The sequence below is a fragment of the Erinaceus europaeus genome, chromosome 20 (assembly GCF_950295315.1).
Source record: "Erinaceus europaeus chromosome 20, mEriEur2.1, whole genome shotgun sequence".
NCBI lineage: Eukaryota > Metazoa > Chordata > Mammalia > Eulipotyphla > Erinaceidae > Erinaceus > Erinaceus europaeus.
The window spans coordinates 23323231-23349909 of NC_080181.1; the positions used below are offsets into that span (position 1 = coordinate 23323231).

Genomic DNA, 26679 nt, shown 5'->3' on the forward strand with positions numbered 1-26679 from the left:
ACTGAGTACCAGCAATAACTCTGGAGGCAAAAAAAGAAGAAGAAGAAGAAGGAGAAGGAGAAGGAGAAGGAGAAGGAGAAGGAGAAGATGATGATGATGATGATGAAGAAGAAGAAAGAAAGAAAATTTCTGCAGAACAAAGTAAACCATCACCCAAATAAAGAGTCTCCTTACAGAATGGGAGAATTTCTTTACATGCATACATCAGACAAAAAAACTAATAACCAAAATACATAAAGAGCTCACCAAACTCAGCAGCAACAACAACAAAAATGATCCCATCCAACACTGAAAAGATATAAACAGACTACCTTTTGATGAACAGAAATCCAAAAGGTAGACATATAAAAAAATTCCATGTCATTGACTGTCAGAGAAATGCAAATAAAGACATCAATGAGATACCACTTAACTCCTGTGAGAACATCATAATCAGAAATGATAGCAACAACAAATGCTGGAGAGGCTGTAGGGGCAAAGGAACCCTCCTGCACTGCTGGTGGGAATGTTAAGTCAGTCCAATCCCTGTGGAGAGCAGGCTGGAGAACTTGTAGAAGGCTAGAAGTGGATGCGCCTACTCTATCACCCTGCAATTCCTCTTCTGGAGATTTATCCTAAGGAACCCAACACACCCATCCAAAAAGATCTGTGTGCACATATGTTCTTAGCAGCACAATTTGTAATAGCCAAAACCTGGAAGCAACCCAGGTGTCCAACAACAGGTGAGTGGCTGAGCAAGCTGTGGTCTAGATACACAATGGAATACTACTCAGCTACTGAAAATGATGAATTCACTTTTTTCATCTTATCTTGGATGGAGCTTGAAGGAATCATGTTAAGTGAGATAAGCCAGAAAGAGAAAGATGAATATGGGGTGATCTCACTTATAGACTGAAGTTGAAAAAATAAGAACAGAAGGGAAACGTAAAACAGCACTTGGGCTGGGTTTGGTACTGGTTTACCAAAGTAAAGGACCCTGGGTGTGAGGGGTTCAGGTCCTGGTGCATAATGTTGAAGGACCTAGATGGAGGTTTAGAGGATTTTGCAGAAAACAGAAAATTTTTAAAAGTATTTATTTATTCATGGGAAAGATAGGAGGAGATAAAGAACCAGCCATCACTCTGGTACATGTGCTGCCGGAGATCGAACTCAGGACCTCATGCTTGAGAGTCTAGTGTCTTAGCCACTGTGCCAATTCCCGGACCACAGAAAACAGATGCTACGCATGACCAACAACTGTATTTACTATTGACTGTAAACTATTAACCCCCCCCCATCAACAACAACAACAAAAGAGCCATACTGAAGAATCTAAATAAAGTGAACCTGAGGATCAAGGCTGGTAAAAAAAAACTCACCTGAGCAGGTGTCTGTCTGCATTGCCATGTGCACAACCCAGGTTTGAGCCTAGAGCAAGCTTCAGTGCTGTGGTGCCTTTTCCATGTCTCTCAATCAGTGAGGCCTGGATGACAACAAAAAAATGAATCAAGATCAATTTTTGGTTATTGATTAAAGGAGAGAATAGTGCACGTGTAGTTCATAGCAATGGACTAAATTTTAGGAACTATGATCTGGGATTGATTATAGGTAGATTAGATGAGAAGAAAAGAGACTAGAGCCAGAGAAGAGTAGTTATGAGTCTGCTGATGTTGTTTGAAATGGGAGGATCAGTACCAAGGAAAGGGTGAATCTGAAAAATGTTAAAAAAGAATCAAGCTTGTGAAGATCATTTAGAGAGGAAAAAAAAGTAGAAAAGATGAAGCCAAAGGTTTTTGGAATTGCAATGACTTCCATGAGTTTTGAGCTTGAAAAGAGAAGCTCAGATCTAGTGAAAGGGAATCATTTGGAAAAGGAGTAAAAGAGGGGGAGTCGGGCGGTAGCGCAGCGGGTTAAGCGCAGGTGGCGCAAAGCGCAAGGACCGGCATAAGGATCCCGGTTCAAGCCCCCAGCTCTCCACCTGCAGGGGAGTCGCTTCACAAGCGGTGAAGCAGGTCTGCAGGTGTCTGTCTTTCTCTCCCCCTGTCTTTCCCTCCTCTCTCCATTTCTCTCTGTCCTATCCAACAACGACGACATCAATAACAATAATAACTACAACAATAAAACAACAGGGGCAACAAAAGGGAATGAATAAATAAATAAATAAATATAAAAAAAAATTTTTAAGGAGTAAAAGAGGAGAGAAGGACAATAGACAGATTCTGGAGATATATTAACTTTAAAATGTTTTTAAAACATTTCTTATTTTTATTATATTTTAAAGCCTTTTGTTTATTTTATTTTTGAGAGAGATGCAGAGAGAGAAGGACACAGAGAAATACCAGAGCACTGCACAGCTCTCCAGCTTATTGTGGGGGGGGGGGATTAAACCTGGGACTTTGGAGCCTCAGGCATGAGTCTCTTTGCATAACCATTATGCTATCTACTCCCACTCGATATACTTACTTCTTAATAAGGGGAAACTTGATTTGAGATGTCTTTGAAACATCTGAACAGAAATATTGATGAAGCAGTTAGAAATGCGGTCTAGGCTTCAGATGAACGATCAAGGGAAGCAGTGATTCTCAACTGGAGGGGGACAACTGACAATGTAGAGACATTTTGGTTGTACCTAAGTTGGGGAGCGAGTCCTCCCATCAAGTAAACAGAAGGCAAGTCTGGCGCTGCTAACCATAATACAATGCAGAATACACAGAATGATTATCCCAGCTCGACTCTCAGTAGTGCTGAAGTAGAGAAACTCTGGGGCAGGAGGCTACTGAGAGGCATAAGCATACTGACAAGTTAAAACTGTGAGCATAACAGGACTTCACAGTAAGAAGAAAGTGAGGATGAATTTCTGAGAAACTTTGAATAGCCAGATGGAGCAGAATGAGCCTTAAACGAAGACCTAAAATAAGGAGAGACCAGAGAAATAAAAGGAAAATCAGTAGGCGGGGGTCACAACAACCATGTTAAGAAGTCTTTGCGAATGAGGGAGCTATTCAGCATGAAAAAAATGCTAAAATAAATAAGATTTAGATTTAGAAATACGGAGGTAGCTGCTGACCTTATGAGGAAAAAAAAAAAAACGCCACAGCTTCTGCGGCATCCTAGTAATGAAAACTAAATTCAAGTGAATGGAAAAGAAAGAAAATGGCAATCTTCTAGGCAATTCCAAGAACAGTGGAGATTTGGTTATAGTGGCTAGAAAAGATTCATTGTTGGTACTGCTGCTTTTAAGATGGGGAAGTAATGCTTAAAGAAGTTCTAGTTGGAAGGAAAAGTTTGCTTTTCCAGAATAGTTAATAAAACAGCAGTGACTCATGAAATCAATTTAATGACTTCAATTTTGGAAACATGAAATACAATTGAATAGGAAATAGCAGACACCATCATGTTAAGTGCAATTTCATGAGACTGTTCTCCCTGGAGTGGTTTGCAAATATGGCTCTTTAGTTTACAATTTGGATAGCTAAGTTAATATAGAAAAGGAAGGTGAAAGACTTCTCCCAGTGGGCAGGGATAGATAGCATGATGGTTATGCAAAGAGACTCTCATGCCTGAGGCTCTGAAGTCCCAGGTTCAATCCTCTGCACCACCATAAGGCAGAGCTGAGCAGTGCCCTGGTGAGGAAAAAAAAAAAGAAAAAAAAAAAAAAACTCCCAGTAGATGTAACTGACTTGGAGAATAATGGTTATACAGTAAGGAAATGAAGTAAATCAGTTGAAAGAAAAAGTAGAGAATGAAGATGATTCTGAGACAAAGTACAACACTCTAGTATTACAGGTAAGATATACTATAGAACATTTCCAGCAGGGCAGGGCTAGCTCCCTTCCTACAGAGTCCCATATCCTTTCACAATAACTGGATGCAAATGACTATTGTCCAGCTCTCTTCTCAGACAGCAAGTGCCATGAAACTACAAGTTATTTACCAACTCCATTTCTTTTTTTTATTAATTTTTTAAATTTGTTTTATTTTCCCTTTTGTTGCCCTTGTTGTTGTTCACTGTTGTTGTAGTTATTGTTACTGATGTCGTCATTGTTAGATAACACAGAGAGAAATGGTGAGAGGAGGGGAAGGCAGAGAGGGGGAGAGAGATACCTGCAGACCTGCTTCACTACCTGTGAAGTGACTCCCCTGCAAGTGGGGAGCCAGGGGCTTGAACCTGGTCCTTGTGCTTTGCACCACGTGTGCTTAACCTGCTGTGCTACCGCCCGACTCCCAATCAACTCCATTTCTAACAGTATCTAGTACATAGTAGGAGTTCACTAAATGCCGATGCTGTGAATGCTTTCAAATATGTGACATTCAAATCACAGAATTCAGGATGCTGTGATAAACCATTTAGAAAATAGTTTCAGCCCACTGCAAGGACAAATCATGTGGCTAAGTCATAGACCACAAACTTGATTCCAGAAAGCCATTACTATCAGAAATATTGCTATGTATCCTCTATCAGTCAAATGTATTGATTGCAACAGAAACTGACTCTGGCTGACAACAGTTTTTGTTTTTGTCCTATCCAATAACAACAACAGTAAGAACTACAACAATAAAAACAATGGCAACAAAAGGAAATAAATATTTAAAAAACAAAACAAGAAAAAGTAGTCAGTCAAAGTCCTGAAACCCCTGGCATAGGACATCCAAGGTCCAGTTCCAGTGCTTTCCCGAGACTTGGGGTCTAATGTACTCTACCACTTTCTTTTTTAAATTTTATTTATTTTTAATTTTTGAGAGAGATGCAGAGAAAGAGAGAGAGAAACACCCTCTACCACTTTCAATGGAGGAGAAACCTGAGAAAAAGACTTGGTGAAAAAAATGCAACAAAGCCTGTGGTTATCTCAAATCATAACAATGCCCGATAACAAAAATTTCAAATAAATTGTGAGACTAGTTTAGAAATAAACCCTTAATATTCTTTAAGCAACATTATTTCTGTAAAAACAGTTACTTATGTGTCCCCTTTAGGAGATTGTTTTTAAGCAATTAGACTTACTGAGTACCCTCGAAAAACATCAGAGACAAAATTCAATATCTTAATGGGATATTTTGTGATGCCTTTTCTCTTTTTAAAAAATTATTTATTTATTTATTTATTGGATAGAGACAGCCAGAAATTGAGGGGGAAAGGGAGAGATAGAAAGGGAGAGAGACAGAGAGATACCTGCAGACCTGCTTTATTCCTTTTGAAGCTTTCTCCCTGCAGGTGGGGACCAGGGGCTTGAACCTGGGTTATTGCACATTGTGTACCACCATCAATCCCTCCTTTTCTTTCCTTTTCTTTTTCTTTTTTCTTTTTGTTACTTTTTTCCCTTTATTGGGGGATCAGTGGCTTACAGTCAACATAGTAAAATACAGTAGTTTGTAAATGTGTAACATTTCTAAATTTCCCACATTACAATTAAACTCCCTCTAGTATCTCCTCTGCCATCATCTTTCAGGACCTGAACCACCCCCACAACCCCAGAACCTTTTACTTTAGTGAAATTCACCCCCCCTTTTCTTTCTGAAAGTTTTAAAGTTTTTAAGGAATAGCTCTGTGTCTAGCAGGTAAGTATCTGCTACAGAATTGCAGCACTATACATTCTTTTTAATTTCTTTATTGGGGGATTAATGCTTTATATTCGACAGTAAATACAATAGTTTGTACATGCATAACATTTCCCAGTTGCCCATATAACAATATAACCCCCACTAGGTCCTCTGTCATCCTTCTTGGACCTGTATTCACACGTCCCCACGATAGAGTCGAGTCTTTTACTTTGGTGCAATACGCCAATTCCAGTTCAGGTTCTGCTTATGTTTTCTCTTCTGGTCTTGTTTTTCAACTTCTGCCTGAAAGTGAGATCATCCCATATTCATCCTTCTGTTTCTAGCTTATTTCACTTAACATGATTTTTTCAAGCTCCATCCAAGATCGGCTGAAAATGGTGAAGTCACCATTTTTTATAGCTGAGTAGTATTCCATTGTGTATATATACCACAACTTGCTCAGCCACTCATCTGTTGTTGGACACCTGGGTTGCTTCCAGATTTTGGCTATTATTAACTGTACTGCTAAGAACATATGTGTACACAGATCTTTTTGGATGGGTGTGTTGGGTTCCTTAGGATATATCCCCAGGAGAGGAATTGCAGGATCATAGAGTAGGTCCATTTCTAGCCTTCTCAGAGTTCTCCAGACTGTTCTCCACAGAGGCTGGACCAATTGACATTCCCACCAGCAGTGCAGGAGGGTTCCTTTGTCCCCACACCCTCTCTAGCATTTGCTGCTATTACCTTTTCTGATGTATGACATTCTCACAGGAGTGAAGTGGTATCTCATTGTTGTCTTTATTTGCATTTCTCTGACAATTAGAGACTTGGAGCATTTTTTCATGTGTTTCTTGGCCTTTTGGATCTCTTCTGTGGTGAATATTCTGTCCAAGTCCTCTCCCCATTTTTGGATGTGTTTGTTTTCTTGTGGTTGAGTTTGGCAAGCTCATTATTTATTTTGGTTATTAGCCTCTTGTCTGATGTATGGCATGTAAAGATCTTCTCCCATTCTGTGAGGGGTTTCTTGGTTTTGGTAGTGGTTTCTTTTGCTGTGAAGAAGCTTTTTAATTTGATGTAGTCCCATAGGTTTATGCTTACCTTAGCCTTCTTTTTAATTGGATTCATTTCATTGAAGAGGTCTTTAAAATTTATGCAGAAAAGAATTCTGCCAATATTTTCCTCTAAGCACCTGATAGTTTCTGGTCTAACATCCAAGTCCTTGATCCACTTGGAATTTACTTTTGTATTTGATGAAATATAGTGGTTCAGTTTCATTCTTCTGCATGTTTCAACCCATTGTTTACAACACTATTTGTTGAAGAGACTTCCCTTTCCCCATTTAATATTCTGGGTACCTTTGTCAAAGATTAGATGTCTATAGGTGTGGGGGGCTCACTTCTGGGCTCTCAATTCTATTCCACTGGTCAGTGTGTCTATTCATGTTCCAGTACCAAGCAGTTTTGATGACAATGACCCTATAATGTAATTTGAGATCTAGGAGTGTGATGCCTCGAGTTCTGTTCTTTCTTCGCAAGATTGTTTTGGCAATTCTAGGTCTTTTCTGGTTCCAGATAAACATTGGTAGCATTTATTTTATTCTCCTAAAAAATGTGGTTGAGATCTTGATGGGGATAGAATTAAATCTGTATATGGCTCTGGGCAGTATATTCATTTTGATGTTAATTCTTCCAACCCATGAACATGTAATATCTTTCTACTTCTTTGTATCTTTTTCAATTTCCTAGAGTAGTGACTCATAATTTTAAGTATACAAGTCTTTCACTTCATTGGTTAGATCTATTCCTAGATATTGTTTTTGTTGCTACAGTAAAAGGAATTGATTTCTGGATTTCAACTTCTTCTAACTCAGTGTTTGCATAGAGGAATGCCACTGACTTTTGAATGGTAAATTTGCAGCCTAACACCTTACTATATTGCCTGATGATTTCCAAAAGCTTCTTGCTGGATTCCTTAAGTTTTTCTATGTATACTGTCATATCATCTGCAAATAGGGAGAGTTTGACTTCTCTTCCAATCTATATGCCTTTAATTCCTCGCTCCTGCCTGATCTCTATGGCAAGAACTTCCAACACTATGTTGAATAGTAATGGTGATAGTGGGCAGCCCTGATCTGAGGGGAAATGCTTCCAGTTTTTCACCATTGAGTATGATGTTGGCTGTAGGTTTGTATATATAGACTCCACTATCTTCAGGAATTTTCCATCTATCCCCATTTTTTGTAGTGTTTTGATCATAAAAGGATTTTTTTTTTGTCAAAGGCATTCTCTTCATCTATTAATATGACCATGTGGTTTTTGGTCTTGCTTTTGTTGATGTGGTTGATAATGTTGATTGATTTACATATATTAAACCAACCTTTCATGCCTGGGATAAACCCCACTTGGTCATGATGAACAATCTTTTTAATATACTGCTGTATTCAGCTGGCTAAAATTTTCCTCAATATTTTAGCATCTATGTTCATCAGAGATACTGGTCTATAGTTTTATTTTTTGGTTGTGTCCCTGTCTGCTTTTGGTATCAAAGTGATGGCTTCATAGAAGTTGGGAGGGAGTATTCCAGTGTCTTCAATCTTCTGGAAGACTTTTAAAAGTAGAGGTTCATTAGTTCATTAGTAGAGGTATTAGTTCATTTATAAAACCATCTGGTCCAGGACTTTTATTTTTGGTGAGATTTCTGATAACTGTTTCAGTTTCATTAGCTGTGGTGTTCGTTCATGTTATCTAGTTCCTCTTTACTTCATTTTGGAAGTTGGTAGGTATCTAGGAAATTGTCCATTTCTTCCAGATTCTCTAGCTTGGTGGCATATAGTTGTTCATAGAAGCCTCGTATGATATGTTGAATTTCTGCAGCGTCTGTTGTGATATCTCCTCTTTCATTATGATTGATTTATTGGGTCTTCTCCCTTTTTTGTTTTGTGAGTCTAGCTAAAGGTTTGTCGATTTTATTCATTCTTTCGAAGAACTGACATTTACTTTCATTGATCTTTTTGTATGGTTTTCTTATTGTCAATGTTATTTATTCCTTCCCTAACTTTAGTGATTTCTGTCCTTCTGGTTGCTTTAGGGTTCCTTTGTTCTTCTTCTTCTAGGTCTTTAAGGTATGCAATCAGGCTGTTTATTTGTGCTTTTTCTTGTTTCCTAATCTGTGCTTGTATGGCTATGAACTTCCCTCTCAGTACTGCCTTAGCTGTGTCCAAAATATTTTGATAGCTTGTGTCTTCATTTTCACTGAACTCTCAAAACATTTTGATTTCTTCCTTTATTTCCTCTTTGACCCAGGGGTTGTTAAGAAGTGTACTGGTGAGCTTCCACATTTTGGGACTATTACTAATCTTTTTATTTTTTTAACTAAAAGAAAAGCTACTGTGGGGAGTCGGGCTGTAGCGCAGCGGGTTAAGGGCAGGTGGCGCAAAGCACAAGGACCGGCATAAGGATCCCGGTTCGAACCCCGGCTCCCCACCTGCAGGGGAGTCGCTTCACAGGCGGTGAAGCAGGTCTGCAGGTGTCTATCTTTCTCTCCTCCTCTCTGTCTTCCCCTCCTCTCTCTGTTTCTCTCTGTCCTATTCAACAACGACGACAATAATAACTACAACAATAAAACAACAAGGGCAACAAAAGGGAATAAATAAATAAAATAAAATATTTTTTAAAAAAAGAAAAAAAAGAAAAGTTACTGTATAGTTTCTGGAAACTAGGATGGCTGGGTTTGGACAACAGTATAATAACAAGGGAAAGTTAATGCATTAACCTGGACCTCAGTAAAAATATTCCCAGATCCCAAAATCAAGGCAGTGAGGATATTGTCATTTCTGAACCCCAGACACACTACAATAACCGCCATGGACCCTAATAGTGAATATAAGCACTGTGCTACTGTAATTGTTGGCCTTGAAAACTATTTCTACTTCTCATCTGCTCCATCCTCTCTGTTGGGATTTAAGGCAGATTAGTGGAACCCAATTTATGTGCCTATGCCCTACCTGCAAGGAAAGCTGAGAAACTAAGTATCTAAACATCTTGCATTTTAAACTTTCATACAGAACGACAGGCTGTAAGATATTACCCAACACAAGAAGATGGCAAGACATTAGGATAAGTGACAAATATCTATTACATCATGAATGATATCCAACAGATTCCATAGCCCTGCCAACTACCACACCTCCAGAGACAGCACAGAACAGAGCTGAGTCCATTTAGCTGCAAACAGTAAAGGCATTCTTCATTACGCTGGCAATGTAATAAGGTGCTACAGGTTTATTCTTGAATGACATATAGCTAGATTATACTGAAATGACAGGCAGATGTCAACCTTGAATAGAAGTCATTGACCCTCAGATTTACATCTTCTTGACTCAAAAATGGAGCTGCTGCTATCAGGGAAATGGAGCTCCCTGATGGATGATTCTGATCCCTTTGTTTAAACCATCAATCACTTCAGTAATTGCGTTGGAGTGAGTCAGTGTTGAGGATTTCCTGCCATATGTATCCATCACTTGTCATGACCTTTCACGAAGATGTTCTGCATCTGTGACACCCATCTGAGATGTCTCTGCCCTGTCTCAGTTTTGCCATCATCTCTGCCATTTTTCTGGCAACATACTTTTGTCCAGGCTTTGATTTGCACACTTCATGGAGCATGCCCACTTATTTCACTTAAAAGAAGTGGATATATATAGACATATATAGAGAGAGACAGATATATATGTAGATAGATATGTTCACGCAGACACATACAATTTTGTGTCCCTGTAATTCTCCTAGACAATTCTTAGAAGATCTATATGAAAAATATTATCTGCTTTGCAAATTTCAACAAATATAAGTCAATTGCAAGTCCCACTTATTTTGTTCTTCTGTAACTTTATCACGCCAGAAAGATGAGGCCTAGGAAGAAAATCTTTGTGATAACAAAGGGCTTCATCAAATAAATATCTGTTTATTTAAGAAAAATATTGATCACATGGCGCAAAGCTCAAGGACCAGGGTGAGGACTCTGGTTCCAGCCCCAGCTCCCCACCTGCAGGGGGTCACTTTGCAAGCAGTGAAGCAGGTCTGCAGGTGTCTATGTTTCTCTCCCCCTCTGCCTTCCCCTATAACAATTTCTCTCTGTCCTATCCAACAACAACAGCTATGACAACAATAACAACTACAACAGGCATAACAACAAGGGCAAGAAAATGGGAAAAATGACCTCCAGGAGCAGTGGCTTTGTAATGCAGGCACCGAGCCCCAGCAATAACCCTGGAGGCAGAAACTAAGTAAATAAGGTTCCAGATGCTAGCATGATGCCAACTAGAATTCCCTAGACAGACAACCCCACCAATGTGTCCTGGAGCTCCGATTCCCCAGAACCCCACCCCACTAGGGAAAGAGAGAGGCAGGCTGGGAGTATAGATCAACCTGTCAATGCCCATGTTCAGTGGAGAAACAATTGCAAAGCCAGACCTTCCACGTTCTGCAACCCACAATGATCTTGGGTCCATACTCCCAGAGGGTTAAAGAATAGAAAATCTATCAGGGGAGGGGATGGGACACGGAGTTCTGGTGGTGAGAACTGTGTGGAGTTGTACCCCCTCTCATCCTATGGTTTTTTCAGTGTTTCCTTTTTATAAATAAAATAAAATAATAATAAAAAAATAAGTAAATAAAAAAGTATTGATGTGTTTTGTGCTAGCAAATACCAAGTACAAAAAAGACAAAGAAATAAAATTACAGTAATTGTTCTGTTTATAAAAGTTCTGTGAAAATTTTAAAACAATAGAATTTTACATATTCAATTTAAACTTCAATGCATTTATAAGATTCTTAGATATATAGGAATTTTTATATGTTAGAAACACATCTGACAGACTATTGAGAAAAGTTTATGGTATTCTCATATGTATTTTTATAAGTTGAACCTCAAAAGCAGCATTTGCTAGAAGTTCAGAAGCAAAGTCTTCTGCTTCCTTAAAAAAGGGGGGGCATGTGGTAGCACAGCAGGTTAAGCACACATGGCCCCAAGCACAAGGACTGGCATAAGGATCCTGATTGGAGTCCCCAGCTCCCCACCTGCAGGGGGTTTGCTTCACATGTAGTGAAGCAGGTCTGCAGGTGTTTATCTTTTTCTCCCCCTCAATTTTCCCTTCCTCTCTCGATTTCTCTCTGTCCTATCCAACAGCAAAAACAACAATAACAACAAGGGCAAAAAGGGAAAAAATGGTCTCCCGGAGCAGTGGATTCACAGTGCAGGCACCCAGCCCCAGCAATAACCCTGGAGGCAAAAAAAATAAAGAAAGAAGAAAAGTTTCAGGAAGAGATTAACAAGGATAGGAATATGGAAGGCTTCTGAATTCCCTTCCTCCTACAGATGCTCCAAATAAACAGCTACATACAAATAAATTGCCTCTGGAAGAAATCCAGCAGTTAACTGAATGATTCCTAAATAGCAGATAAATGAGAAAATGCCCACACTGAAAAGAGTAGCAAAGATTGAGACACTCACCATAAACCTGGCCCCTGGCATAGCCAAACAACTGGCTATAATCACCCAGACAACTGCCCAACTCCCAGTTTCTCCCTCAAAAATGAAGGATTTAGGAGTCAGATTTAGTGTCATACCATTTAATATGCCGAAACCAAGAATGGGTTCCCCAAAACATCTAACTCTGAAAATTATGAGAATCTCATTCATGAAACTACAAGATAACAATAGCAAAGAATCAGCTGTTAACAAGTAAGTACGCCACCTCAGTTATTCCCCACGGCCCTGCTCACACAGAGCAAACCAGATTAACTGTTTCTAGTCTTTGCTCGACAGGGGCTAATCCACATGACTTGAAAGCTGCTGCCTAAGGATGAAACACACATTTCTGATTTACCACACATTCTAAGTTAGCACACATCTAGTCCAGGATGTAGTCTCAGAGCAGTGAAACCAGAAGTCATGGGGGTCATAGTAGCACAGCAGGTTAAGCACACATGGTGCAAGGCATGAAGTGCAAGGACCAGCATAAGGATCCTGGTTTGAGCCCCCATGACTTCTGCAGGCAGGTTGCTTCACAATCAGTGAAGCAGGTCTGCAGGTATCTACTTTTCTCTCCCCTGACCCCCATCTTTCCCTCCTCTCTTGATTTCTCTGTCCTATCCAACAACAACAGCAATAACAATAACAACAGCAACAATAATAATAATAACAATGATAAACAACAAGGACAACAAGAGGGAAAAAAATAGCCTCCAGGAGCAGTGGATTTGTAGTGTAGGCACCGAGCCCTAGCAATAACCCTGGAGGGGGAAAAAAAGAAAGAAGAGAAAAAAGAAAAGAAAAGAAAAAGAAACCAGAAGTCATTTCTCCTCTCTCTCTCTCATGCCCACTCTAAGTCAACAGTATCCATTATCTCTCAAGAAAAAGCTTAGGCTCATGGATGCACCCCAGCTCTCAGGTAAACAGCCACCAGATTGCCTTGCTCTGACGTCTTATAGGCTTCCATTTACGAGGCTCATAAGAGAGTAGCACAGAAGTAGCAGTTGTAACCAGCTCTCTCCCCAAGGCTCAGCATGAAGGGAACAGGTCAAAGTGACCATTTTCCAGGTTTTTCTTGAAAAGGATTCATTTGCATCTTTTAAAAGCAACCACATGTGGATCCAACCTTTTTATATAATTTTTATTTATAAAATGGAAATATTGACAAGACCATAGGATAAGAGGCATACAACTCCACACAGTTCCTACCACCAGACCTCTGTCTCCAATCCCTTCCCTTGATAGCTTTCCTATTCTTTATCCCTCAGGGTCATTATGGGGTGCAGAAGGTAGGAGGTCTGGCTTCTGTAATTGCTTCCCTGCTGAACATGGGCATTGGCAGGTCAATCCATACTCCCAGCCTGTCTCTCTCTTTCCCTACTGGAGCGGGGCTCTGGGAAAGCGGGACTCCAGGACACATTGGTGGGGTCGTCTGACCAAGGAAGTCAGGTTGGCATCCAACTCCTAATTCAACATGCATTTAGGCACTGTCTAGGATCCTCCCTGGGAATCTGTTGGCCACTCCTGCTTTCTCCCTCTAGCAGACTCTAAATTAGCATTATCTCCCTAGAGAGAACCGAAACATTTATTTGGTGCCCTAGCTATAGAAGCTGCTGCCTGAAGAATGAAGACCCAGGTTATGTGGTTCTCTGAGAGTCAATGAGACATGCATTCACAAATATCACAGGGCTATAGCAAAGACAAAGTTCTAAGTACAGAAAAAAATCAAATGAAACTACCAAAATTGAAAAAGTCCCTTCAGATAAGTGAAAATGGAATTACAACATACTGGGAATTACTGGTGAAGCAAAAGCGGCTTTAAAAGGGAAGTTTACATTAAGAAAAAGGAAGGGGCGGAGGAAGACAGTGTAATGGTTATGCAATGAGACTTTCCTCTGAGGCTCCAAGATCAGAGGTTCAATTTCCCACACCACCATAAACCAGAAAGAAAAAGAAAGATCTCACAGAACCTAACTTTACATTTCTAGAGAGAGTTCCTACTAATCTCAAACTTCAAAAAGAAATAAATAAAAAGAAAGAAAGAAAGAAAGATACATTTACAACTAAAAATATCTTATACTATGCATAATAAGCACCATATACTGTATTAAAGATTTGAATACAGACTTGAAAGTGTAAGTCTTCTAGAAGAAAACACAGAAGTCAATCTCCTTGATATGGGTATTCCGATGGTTTCATTTCTGTTTAACACCAAAAGCAAAGACAGAGGAAAGCAAAAATAAATAAATGGGACTACAGCAAATAAAAACCCCTCCTGATCAACAAAGGAAGCCTCAATAAAATGAAAAGCCAATCTATGAAATGAGAGAAAAGGTTTTTAAAGTACGTATCAAATAATGGGTTGAAATCTAAAATATATTAAGAATTGAACTCACATAACTCAGTAGTAGCACAATAAATAACCTGGGGACCCTGTGATTCATGTCTATTACTTATTGGTATATGCTTTCAATACTGTTTTTCTGCTGCTCCACTTCCTTAATTATTAAGAGCTATGTATAGAACTAGGAAATGCCTGATTATATCCAATAGCTCATGTTTTACTTTGCTACAGTTTCTGTTCTCTGATCAATGGGAATTTGGTGAATGTCGTAAGTTAACAATTAACCGGAGTCAACAGGCCTCTCTCTAGATAACAGCCTTAAACTCCTATACAATAACAGAAACCAATGTCCCTCACAGTATGTAATGTACAAAGTAGATGTGAGGTTACATGAGGATATCAGAGGTCTATGTGATGATCAAGCATTAACTACCCTGATTGATGTACCCTGAACAAAATGTGTTGTCCCTCTTTCACTTTGATGTAATACATCACTTGGTCAATAAATACTATGAAGGGTTTCACTTGGTAAAATCCCATTACATGGGATGTATGCTTGCCTAAGTCCCTTCAAACTTATATTTCATTGTCCTATAGTGTCTGAGGTTAATCCATTCTATCTTGGGTTTATGTTGGAACCCAGATCCCAGTAATAACCCAATCAAGAAATGGGCAAAACCATATTTTTTCCAAGGAATACATAAATGATCAACAATTACACGAAAAATGTTTACTATCACTAATCTTCAAGGAAATGTAAATCAAAACCTTAATGAGATTATCACCTCACACCTGCTTATATCCACTATGCAAAACAGTATGGAAACCCTAAAAAAATTTAAAACAGAACTATCACATGCTCTAGCAATCACATTTCTGGATATATATCAAAGGAAACAAAATCATCATCTCAAAGAAGTACTTGTATTCCTATGTTTACTGCAGCATTAACCATACTTGCCAAATATGGAAACATGGTTAGTGTCAGAGAGAGGGTTAGAAAATTGTCATTTACTACCATTGGTCTACCTGCATGTTAGCTGTCAAGCACAGGGAAAAACTAGTAAAGTCATGGGACCCTTGGAATATACCTAAAATAGACCTATTACTTTTTCCAAAATGGAGACCCTAAATCTCATCTGCTATCTTTGTGCCTTTAGTTTCATGATTATTTAACAATTTGTTCTGCTTTATATCTTAATGCTTTTTTAGCCACCAAGTTCCAGATGCTACCATGACACCAACCTGACTTCTCTGGGCAGACAATCTCACTAATGTGTCCTGGAACCCTACCTCTCCAGACCCCTGGCCCACTAGGAAAAGAGAGAGACAGGCTGGGAATATGGATCGACCTGCCAATGCCCATGTTCAGTGGGGAAGCAACTAAAGAAGCCAGACCTTCCACCTTCTGCACCCCATAATGATCTTGGGTTCATGCTCCCAGAGGGATAAAAAATAGGAAAGCTATCAGGGGAGGGGAGGAGATGTGATAACAAGTTCTGGTAGTGGGAATTTTGTGGAATTGTACCCCTTTTATCCTATGGTCTTGTCAATGTTTCCATTTTATAAATAAATTTAAAAAGAAAAATGCCATTTACAACCTAACTGAACCTGGGGGATACTGAAAAGTATAATAAACTCAATAGAAAAATGGCAAATATTTGCAATTAAGAAAAAAATAAAACTTTTAGCAACAGAGTAGAAAAGTAGACCAACAGTAGAAAAAGACAGAGGTTGGTTAAAAAGCAAAAACTCTCAGGTATAAGATGAATACAGTTTGAATATCTAACATATAGTGCGGTAACAATTACTGATGGCACTACACTATAAAAAATTTGCTAAGAAAGTAAAATTTAAGTACTCTCACACAAAAAAGATATGACATGATGAATGTGTTAATTAACTAAATGGCGAGAACATTTTTGTAGTGTATATAATGTACACTTAATATCTTATGAATTTGTCTATGATTATGCCTTACTAAAACTGATTTTTTTCTCTCAAAAGTATAATTCTACTTTGATTTAACTGCATAGTACTATGTAGCAGACTCCAGTATCTTCAAAACGTAATGTCAAGTGAAAAAAATGTAAAGATGCTATTTTTTGAAGGTTTTCTTCATTTTTTATTTTTAATGATGGAAGCTCTGTCATTTGTGAAGCTGGGGACCAAATTCAAGGCTTCATGCATCCAAAGTCCTGCATTCCACCTGCTACTCCACTCCCCCAGATATAACATCACACATTTAAGGTTTATCCAGGCCTCTGAGTAATCTTGCATCACAACGGTGTTCCACTCCTCACTCCTCACAAACTACTGGGCTCTCTATCACAGAAGAGAAGCAGACATAATCTTGGTGAGATCCGCAGGAGGGTGTCACACAAAAACCACCAGCTCAGTCCTGCCAGTTGTGACTAAGGGTCCTGACTCCCCACCTCCTTGCTAACACTTGACGCTATCCAATTCACACATAGATTTAGTCAAAATGAAGAAAACGGTTGTTTTAATTCACACATTTCAGACTATCAGTGAGTTGGAAGCTATCTCATCTATTTAAAAAAATGTTTGGATTTCTTTGGTTGTTTTTTGTTTTGTTTTGTTTTGTTTTCCTTTATTTGCTGTTATGGTCTCTGCCTTCTCCTACAGAAATGGAGAAGTTTATTTATTTTAGATACTAATTGCTTTTTTGTTCTAGGCATCACAAACTTCTCTTCCCAGTCTGTCATTTCTTAGTTTGCTCTGTAGAGACCCTTCTTTAGCACTAATGTAACCAAACAGAACAAAGAGAACGACTTTTGTCTAGTGGTGTGTTTCTTCCAACCAACTTATTTTTTTAAATGTTTTGCTTATTTATTGGGTAGGAAGAAATAGGCAAGGGGAAGACAGAGAGGGAGTCAGAAAGACAATCACCTGCCAGGTGACTACATACACAGGTCCTTATACATACATGATAATACATGTGGTCAATAGAGTGCACCACCACCCAGATTTTTTTATATAAGCAAAAGGCATAGTTTGTGTTATGACTGTTATTATCATTGTCATTATTATAATTGCCAAGGGCAACTCAGTCTGGTTATTTCCCTTTTAACTAAAAAGGTTCTGATACCATGAGTACAGGAGGAAAGAAATTATGCCTGACGTCAAATCCTGCTTCTCTTACTGCTAACCTGTTTGAACTGGGACAAGTCTCTTCTCTCTGTGCCTTGGTTTCCCTCTCTGGATGATAATATGTAACGGTAACTGACCAAGCACCAGGTCTATGGTACTTGCTCTTTAAGTTGTCTTTCTTTCCTTCCCTAGTATCTTATCTCCCATAAACATCACATGGGCAACAATTTCTGGAGGAATAAGAACCCAGTAAGTTTTCTGTTCGCTTACTTTACATCTTATTTGACATAACATTCAACTCTACTGAAAAGTTTCATGCAGTTTTTCTTAAAGAAGCATTAAAAGGGGGGAGGGCAGTAGTGCATCAGGTTAAGCGCACATGGCGTAAAGCACAAGGACTGGCTTTAAGGATCCCGGTTCCAGCTCCCGGCTCTTCACCTACAGGGGGAAGGGGGGTTGCTTCACAGGTGGTGAAGCAGGTCTCTCTGTCTTCCCCTCCTCTCTCGAGTTCTCTGTCCTATCCAACAACAGTGACATCAATAACAACAACAATGATAAACAATAAGGGCAACAAAAGGGAAAAATAAAAGCCTCCAGGAGCAGTGGATTCATAGTGCAGGCACCTAGCCCCAGCAATAACCCTGGAGGCAAAAAAAAAGCATTAAAAGGAACTCACTAAAAGTTACTTTTTATCTGTGTGTGGTTGTCCATGTACTGATGAAATTTGCTTTATTCTTGCTAAGTGGCTATGTTCAAACCACAAAGGAAAATTAGGTGAGAGGAAGAAATAAAGATATAAAGGCAATATACCAGATTCCTATAGAAGCCATGCTCACATTAGCCTGGGGAAGAAGGTCATGTATGGTAGCTAGCTTTTCCTATGAACATGAAGTCTGAAAGTACTTAACTTATATGAAGGCTGAAGAAGGGAGGGCTGTTATGTTTCCATGGAACTCTTTCTATTCCTAAAACTAACCTCAGTCTACTGATGGTAACTCTTCAGCCCCTGTATCAGAAGATTATGTCTAAAGTCCAGCCAAATGAAGACAGGAGTCTCAGACTCTAAGGCGTCTTAAGTTTGACCAACACCGAAGTATCAAAGAGGGGTCTAACCTATATCCAGATAAAGATCTGGGAAATGGCTTCGGAGCAAACCAAAGAGAAGTGTGGCAAGAGACAGCGAGTGGGTCACACAGTCAGCTAGTCATATTCATGTGACTCAAAGGCACTGTTTCTGCTGGGAGAAGCAAGAAGCCTTTAAGGATGTCACCTATACCTGCCAGACACTGTTTCTGGCTCTATGTTTACTTCAGTGACCTTTGTTTCCATCTTCCTATTCACAGTGAAGGATATTCACATCTAAGATACTTTTTTTAAATATATTTTTATTTTGTTTTAACGAGAGAGAGATACAAAGAAAAAGACTAGAGCACTGCTCAGCTCTGGTATATGGAGGTACTGGGGATTGAACCTGGGACCTTAGAGACTCAGGCATGAAAATCTTATGCGGGAGTCCAGTGGTAGTGCAGCGGGTTAAGTGCACGTGGTGCAAAGCACAAAGACTAGCATAAAGATCCCAGTTTGAGCCCCCAGATCCCCACCTACAAGGAGTCAATTCACAGGCAGTGAAGCAGGTCTGCAGGTGTCTATCTTTCTCTCCTCCTCTCTGTGTTCCCCTCCTCTCTCCATTTCTCTGTCCTATCCAACAATGACGACATCAATAACAACAATAAAACAAGGGCAACAAAAGGGGGGGAAGAAGCAAAAATTAAAAGAAAAAAAAAGAATCTTTTGCATAACCATTATGCTGTCTCCCCAGCCTACAAGATAAACTCTTATGTCCATAATGCTCCACACCTTTCCCTCTTACTCAAGATAACATATCAAAAGGTAGGCAAAAGAGGAATGTTCAAAAATATTCCCAAATATTATGTCTATAATAGAAAAAAACTGCTCATGTTTCATTTTCAAATTCATGAAATACTAAATCACAGTTTGGAAGTTACTGGTTGAAGCCAGCAGTAGTTGTAAACTTACAACATTTGGTTTCACTGAGCCTAGCCACTGCCAGTCACCCCAGTTCAACCTGTCATTACTTGGAATAATAACTGCTATTTGTTGATGTCTACAAACACTGAGACTCAGAAAGGGTAAGTTAATTGTCACGGTGGCATAGTAAATACTAAAGCCAAATTTCTATTTAGGATTGTTTTGCTTCAGAATCTGGAACCCCAGCCATTTTTCTTCAAAGCTGATTCATCATCTAACAATAAAAAGTCAGAAGACTAGGTATCAAGGTCAGTCCCCTCACAAAAATGCTAAACATGCAATCAGTGACACCACACCGCATTTTTGCCAACACAGCCTTTTTGCTCCCCATTGTATCTAGAGGCGCCAAGCAAAAGATGTCAACCTCCCAACCCCAATAATCTGGTGAGACCTTTCCTAACACATAGGACTACCTAGTTCCACTTCAGATGGTGCCTTCTCTAGAAAAGGAATAGTCTTTAGACATAGACTAAGGTCTAGGAGACTGGGTACATGTATATATGTATCCATAAGGTAGGGGCAACTATGTACCTCTAAATCAAAGTGCTTAGTAGTTTTCTGTGGTTAGACTTAGACCTATTTAGCTCATCAATCTAGTTGAAAGGCCTAAAGGCCCAAAGAGGGCACTACAAATATTCTAATCAAATATTACTTAGGCTTAGACACCCTCCTCTCCATCCCCTACTTCATCTCTCTCAATCAACTAATTACGCAGAAGAAAGTAAGATGCATCTCTTAATCTCTTCTGACAGCATCAGCATTTTTTGTCACCCCTTGATAATCTTTAGAAACTGTATAAAATTGGCCAAGAGGTATACTGACAAAAAATATTTATCAACTAAAGCACAATTATTGTCGTTATTGTTGGGTAGTTGCCATCTCCCCCTGGCTTCTTCTTATCCATATGCCTATATAGGGATTTACTGATCCAAAGGTTTGGTCTATTTACATAAATCACTTTTACATAAAGCACTCCAGGGCATTGGTGGTTCAGTTATAGGATTCTCGCCTGTTCCGCCCCCTCCTTGTCACACTCTGATTTTCACCAGTCACTTTTCTCTCCACCCTCTCTATGTCACACCCTGTTTCCACCCTACTTGGCAAGTATATATAAAGACAGCATTGTGAGTTTTAGAGTACTTTACCTTGAGTTTAGCTTAGCTCGTCTTAGATTGTGCTGCGTCCTGCATGAATAAAGAGATACTGCCTACAGCTCAACTATGAGTCCCTGGTCGTCTGTTACCTGCCCGTGAAGCCAGCCCGGCGAAAACAACCTAACCCATCGAAAACAACAGTTATGACAACCTTTATTAGAATCACCAAACAAGGAAATGCAGTAAAATTCAAGGTTAACTTAGACCCCACAAAAATCCTAGGTGTATTTCCTCCCTAACTTGAGGCCTGACCCCATAAACCTAATACCAATCTGGATATAAAAAATGGGGCCAGGTGGTAGCACAGCAGGTTAAGTGCACATGGCACGAAGCCAGGGACCAGAACAGGGACCAGTTCAAGGACTGGTGCAAGAATCCAGGTTCAAGCACCTGGCAACCCACCTGCAGAGGGGTCGCTTCACAAGCAGTGAAGCAGGTATGCAGGTGTTTATCTTTCTCTTCCAATCCCCCCTTCTCTCAATTTTTCTCTGTCCTATCCAACAATAGCAACAGCAATAACAACAACAATAAGGGCAACAAAAATGGGAGAATGGCCTCCAGGAGCAGTGGATTTGTAGTGCAAGCACCAAGCCCCAGTGATAATCCTAGAGGCAAAGAAAAAAAAAAATGACAATGCTTTAACAACTGGGACAAAGGCTACGCTTGTCAGGTAAAGAAGGGGTTACAAAATCTGGAAAATAGCCAAGAGATTGGCTCACTTAAAGGCCCTTTTGGTCACTGCCAGGCCAACCCATCACCTGGGGCACGAGTTAGGGAACCCTTGGAATCTCCCGTAGATAGCGTAGATAGCCTAAAACCCTAGTAGATCTCTCCACCATCACAGGTCACTTCCATCAGGAATGTCATCAAGACCTCTTGGGGGTTTCTCCAGAACCTCATCTTCACTAAAAAGCAGCAATGGTAGGGAATGCCCCACTCTCCGAAGGGAGGCTAGGTGACCCTACTCTTCAACTCAAGGAAAAATGGTCCTGAAATAAGTACAGCCTAAAATGTTCCCAGCTGTGATCATGGACTATGACTTGGAGACTGTACAGGCTCCTGTGCTAAAATATTAATATCTATGGGTCCTAATTCAGATTCATGTGGTAAATAGTTACTTGTATATATTTTTTCTTCAAGTTTGGGAGCCACTCTGTCCCAATCCAGATTTCTAGTCCTGTTCTCAACTCTGACACCATCTTCCCAGACAATATTTTTAGACCAACTCTGTGTTAGCTATCAAGCTCCAGCAAAAAATTACCAAAGTCATAGGCCCATAGGAGCATACCTAAAACAGACTTCCTAACTTCTCTCCACCCTAAAATCCCTATTCCAGGGGCAGAGGATATAGCATAATGATTATGCAGAGACTCTCATGCCTGAGACTTCAAAATCTCAGGTTCAATCCCCTGCACCACCATAAGCCAGAGCTGAGCAGTGGTCTGGTTAAAAAAAAAAAAAAAAAGTAAAATTCCTATTCTCTATTCTGCTCTATTCATACTTTTTGGTTTCTGTTTATTAAACATTTTTTCCTGATTAATATCATACTGCCTTTCAGTCACTGAGTTCAAGATGCTACTATGATTCCATCCTGACTTTCCTGGACAGTTGACCTCATCAAATGCTTCCTAGAACCTCACCTCTCCAGAGCCCTACCCCACTGTGGAAAGATAGAAACAGGCTGAGGGTATGGATTGACCTGCCAATACCCACTTTCAGTGGAAAAGCAATTACAGAAGCCAGACCTCCTTCCCTCTGTACCTTATAAAGAATTGTGGTCCATACTCCCAGAGAGGTAACTGTTGGGGGGAAGATGACCAGAGGGCTCTGAACTCCAATTCTATCAGGACTGGGGGGGGGGGGTGGAGACACTCGAAAGCAGTAGGTATGAATGACTTAGAAAGGCAGAGAAGGAAGAACCATAGAAGAGGGGCAAACATATATAACTATATATTGGTAGCTGTAGAAATAATAGTCAACCCATATCTGTGATCTCTGAAGAACTACTGCAGTTTCCAATAGAGGAAATGAGGACACAGAACTCTGGTGGTGGGAATGGTGTGGAATTATACTCCTGTTATCTTATAATTTTGTAAATCAATATTAAATCACTAATAAAAAAATTAAGTTTAAAATGTCTAAATATCTGCTGATAGGAGAGAAGCCTCCACTCTCAATCTAAATGAATCAGAAACCCCCAGTATTTGTTTCCAAAAAAAAAAAATCCCTGATAAAATGAACTACTCGGAAAGAGGGACACATTAACTATGTATGATCACAATAGCTTAGAAATGACTTGGCATTTAAAGCAATTTCTACAAAAGCTCTAAAGAAATCAAAGAAGTTTTCAAAGGTGGTGGGGAGAAGAGTGGGTACTTTATGTAGAATTTGGAACACAAGCTACCAACAAAAACTTGAAGGAGGAGACAGCAGTGAAACTGCAGCGGACTGGGAGTAGGAAGAGGGGAGGAAAGGGAACTACCATCCATGGAGCTCCGAGTGTGGGCCTCGGTGCATTGTGCAGGGAGCCCTCTCACTGTCTTTTCTGACCTTCACAAGAGCTATCATTCCACTTTTCTGTAAGAGGAAGAGCTGGGACAGTGTAGAAAAACAGAACAAGAACTTGAACTCAGTATGTCCAGGGATTAATTTCCTCAGATCCTTTTTTCCAGATTCATGAAGATCTATAGTGTTTTCCTCCGAGAGTGAGTGAGGCTAGCAGCTTCCTGGTTCCAGAGTTCTGAAAAAAAGAATTTTATTTCTCTGGACACAACACAAAGTCCTTATTTAAAAAAAAAAAAAAAAAACTCTTTAAATATTCTCATTGTGTTTGAGAGCAGAGATTAATCAGAAAAGCAAATAGTTGTTGAAAACTAATTGGCATTCCCCTGACAAATGCCATGAATTTAAGTATTGGCCAGCATTACCTCTTAGCCTGGAATTTTAATATGATGGCAGGATCCCTTCAGCTGCTGAGTCTGGCACCTGCAAGCAAGGAGGATACAACTTGGTTTCTCATCCATCTTGCAGGAGGCCATTTAATATAGTCAGAGAACAAGATGTGCTCAGGAGTCTATGAAATATGTAAGGCTTGAGTGACTGGTACCAGAGTGGTCTTTCCCTGTCTCCACTCTCCTAGGCCTTTTCCTCATACCTGGCTGTAGTAGTTGTAAGGAATAACAGGTTAAGGGACTCCTATAGGAATCTGGACTAGGCCAGGAGAAAAAGACTCCCATAGTGTTTGGCTGGCTACAAAGTTTCAAGAAGACTGACTGACCCTAGCATGATTATCCCAAGAGCCTTTGTCTGAGGCAGAACTTCTCTATTTGTGAAGCTTGTCTGCTGCTGCTTGCATCAAAGATTACTCAATCTGCAGCTCTGGATTGTGGGGGCTGTGTATTTTAGCCTTTTTATAAGTGAGAGACAGAGAAAAGAGCACTCCTCATCTCTGGCATATGCAGTGCCAGGGACCCAAGCCTGGGTCCTCAGGCATGCTAGTCCTGTGCTCTACCACTTAGGTATCTCCCAGGCCCTCTTCAAATATTCTACAGTTGATTATCACTGTGTATAGGAGTCATTTATGTCCCATAAAGTTACCAAGAACACAACTTATAAATACCAAACCATTGTTGCCACAAATGTGGAACCTCAGGTCACAACATTTTCATCAACCAATGAATACTCATAGGGGTTTCTGTCTGAAGATATCTAATTTAATTATGTATGTTTGATACACAAACATTGAACTTATAGTCAACAGTGCCGTAACTCACTGGAATGAAGCTCATAGCACACATGCATTTCCTCAGTGAGACAAATACAGCTTCCTGGCTGTTTGGGAAAAATGTATGACAAGTAGAGAAGCTTAATGCAAATTGATAAACGTTAGCAAGTTGATGAGCATATTAAGGGAGGGTGTGGTCATGGAACTGGGAGATGGGAGAGAAACCACACAGAGGAGCTGGTTGGAAACATTAAGAACAGGAGAAATGGACAAACAAAAGTGGGGTCAAATTATATCTCAGAAAAAAGTGTGTGTGTGTGTGTGTGTGTGTGTGTGTGTGTGTGTGTGTGTAAAGCTGAGTATTCACCACCAAAGTCCTATGCCTCTCCACTCTCTGATACAGATTTATTTTATAAGATAACTCTGGCAGTAATGAAAAGAGAAATTGGGTTGGACAAGTGTGGAGGCCGAAAGGTCAATCTCTAGTTATAATAATCCAGTTAGTGATGTAGTAATCCAGATCTCATGGGTTTGCTGTGGATGGCAATGAATAATGTGTGGGAAAATACTCAAAATTGAGAAGCAAAGAAACGTAAACCAGTAGTTTCTTTTAGAACACACAGAATGTTCAGGGCAAAGTAAAGCGGGAAGATAAGGAAACAAGAAGGCTAGACTTCACTCTAAGAAGGAAGATGTCAGAAAGCAATGCTATCACATAGGTAACACAAAAATAATGTAATTAGAAACCTCTGAAAGTGACAATTTTCAAGTGGCAGACTTTCTTGGAGGTTGAGAAGGAGGTTTATTATATAGATAATAGGCTTACCACACTTCATTTTCTTTCATTCTTTTCTCTTTCTTTCTTTTTTTTTTTTTTTGCCTCCAGGGTTATTGCTGAGGCTCAGTACCTGCACTATGAATCTACTGCTCCTGTGACTTTTTTTTGTCAATTTTTTATATATATGAGAAATTGAGAGAGGGGAAGATAGAGAGTGAAAGAGAAAGAGAGACAGCTGCAGACCTGCTTTGCCACTTGTGAAGTGAACCCCCTGCAGGTGGGTCCCAGGGGCTTGAACCAGGATCCTTGTGCAGGCCTTTGTGCTTCATACTATGTGCATTTAACCCAATGCAGTACTGTTCAACCCCAACTTGCTACATTTTCTACAAACATGAGAAAGTCGTAATTCTTTCAAGTCCTGAAATCAAAGCTCTATAGTAAGAAAGGGGAAAGTCTTGAAGAAAAGTGAGAAATCTTAGAAGCATTATAACAGGGTGGGGGCATAACATAATGGTTATGCAAAGAGATTATCATGCCTGAAACTCTCAAGTCCCAGGTTCAATCCCCCATACTGCCATAAGCCAGAGCTGACTAGTGCTCTGGTTAAAAAAAAAAAAAAAAAAAAAATTATACCATAGTGGGTAGTAGTATAAGATGTGAGGTTAGTTTCTCTAGAAGTGGATGTTAGTCCTACCTCCCCTAGCTGCATGGAAAAGTTAGTTGCCTTTGTTACTCCTTGATTTCCTTACATGCAAAATAGAAATAATAATGGTAATAATACCAACTCTGACTTGTTGTAAGAATCAAATAAAGTTTTTGTAAATGCTTAAATTAGGCAGGGAAGACTGATAATGGGCCTGCAAAAAAAAACTTCCATGACAGGTTCTAAAGTCCCAGATTCCTGGCACCGCCATAAGCCAGAGCTGAGCAGTGCTCTGGTTGGCCTGCCTGCCTCTTCCAACCTCACTCATCATGAAAATAAATAAAATATAAAATATTTAAAAATAAAAGTGCTTTAGTTAGTGCCTAGAATATATTAGGTGCTCAGTAAATGTTAGAGTCTTACTAATAAAATCTTCTACTTTAGAAACACTGGCACCTAACAAATTTGGCTTATCCAGCATCCTAGAATGTTCTGTAGCTTCCTTGACTGCAGAATCCTGGTAACTTTAAGTCTGGGAGGGTCCCTCATGAGCAGCAGCAACTTCTGTGGTGGAGTTAAGAGTCAAGAAAGAGAACTGATTTTAATTAATGAGATTAGATGAAGCTCATGGATCTAGAGGGTCACCATGTAACTTCCACTCTGATGCAGCTCAAAATGTTAACAGACTGAAGAAGCACTCCTCACAAAGGTCAGAGACGGGTAGTGTTCACCTTCTGAATGTTCAAGGGGAAATAGAAGAGTTGGAGAAAGCCAAGCAGCAGATGGGGAGGTGGGGAGTTATCCCATAGGAAAGGAAAACAAGAA

At 39.7% G+C, this 26679-nt stretch overlaps 1 protein-coding gene across 4 annotated transcripts in view; it reads right to left on the bottom strand.

Moving 5' to 3' along the window:
- Positions 1-26679, bottom strand: part of DDX10 (DEAD-box helicase 10) — a 653321-nt gene that overhangs the window by 124158 nt on the left and 502484 nt on the right. For all 4 annotated transcript variants that reach the window (XR_009546788.1, XR_009546786.1, XR_009546787.1 and 1 more), the window contains one exon: positions 1359-1462. The gene's annotated coding sequence lies outside the window, so the exon portion shown is untranslated. The remainder of the gene's footprint in view (positions 1-1358; positions 1463-26679) is intronic.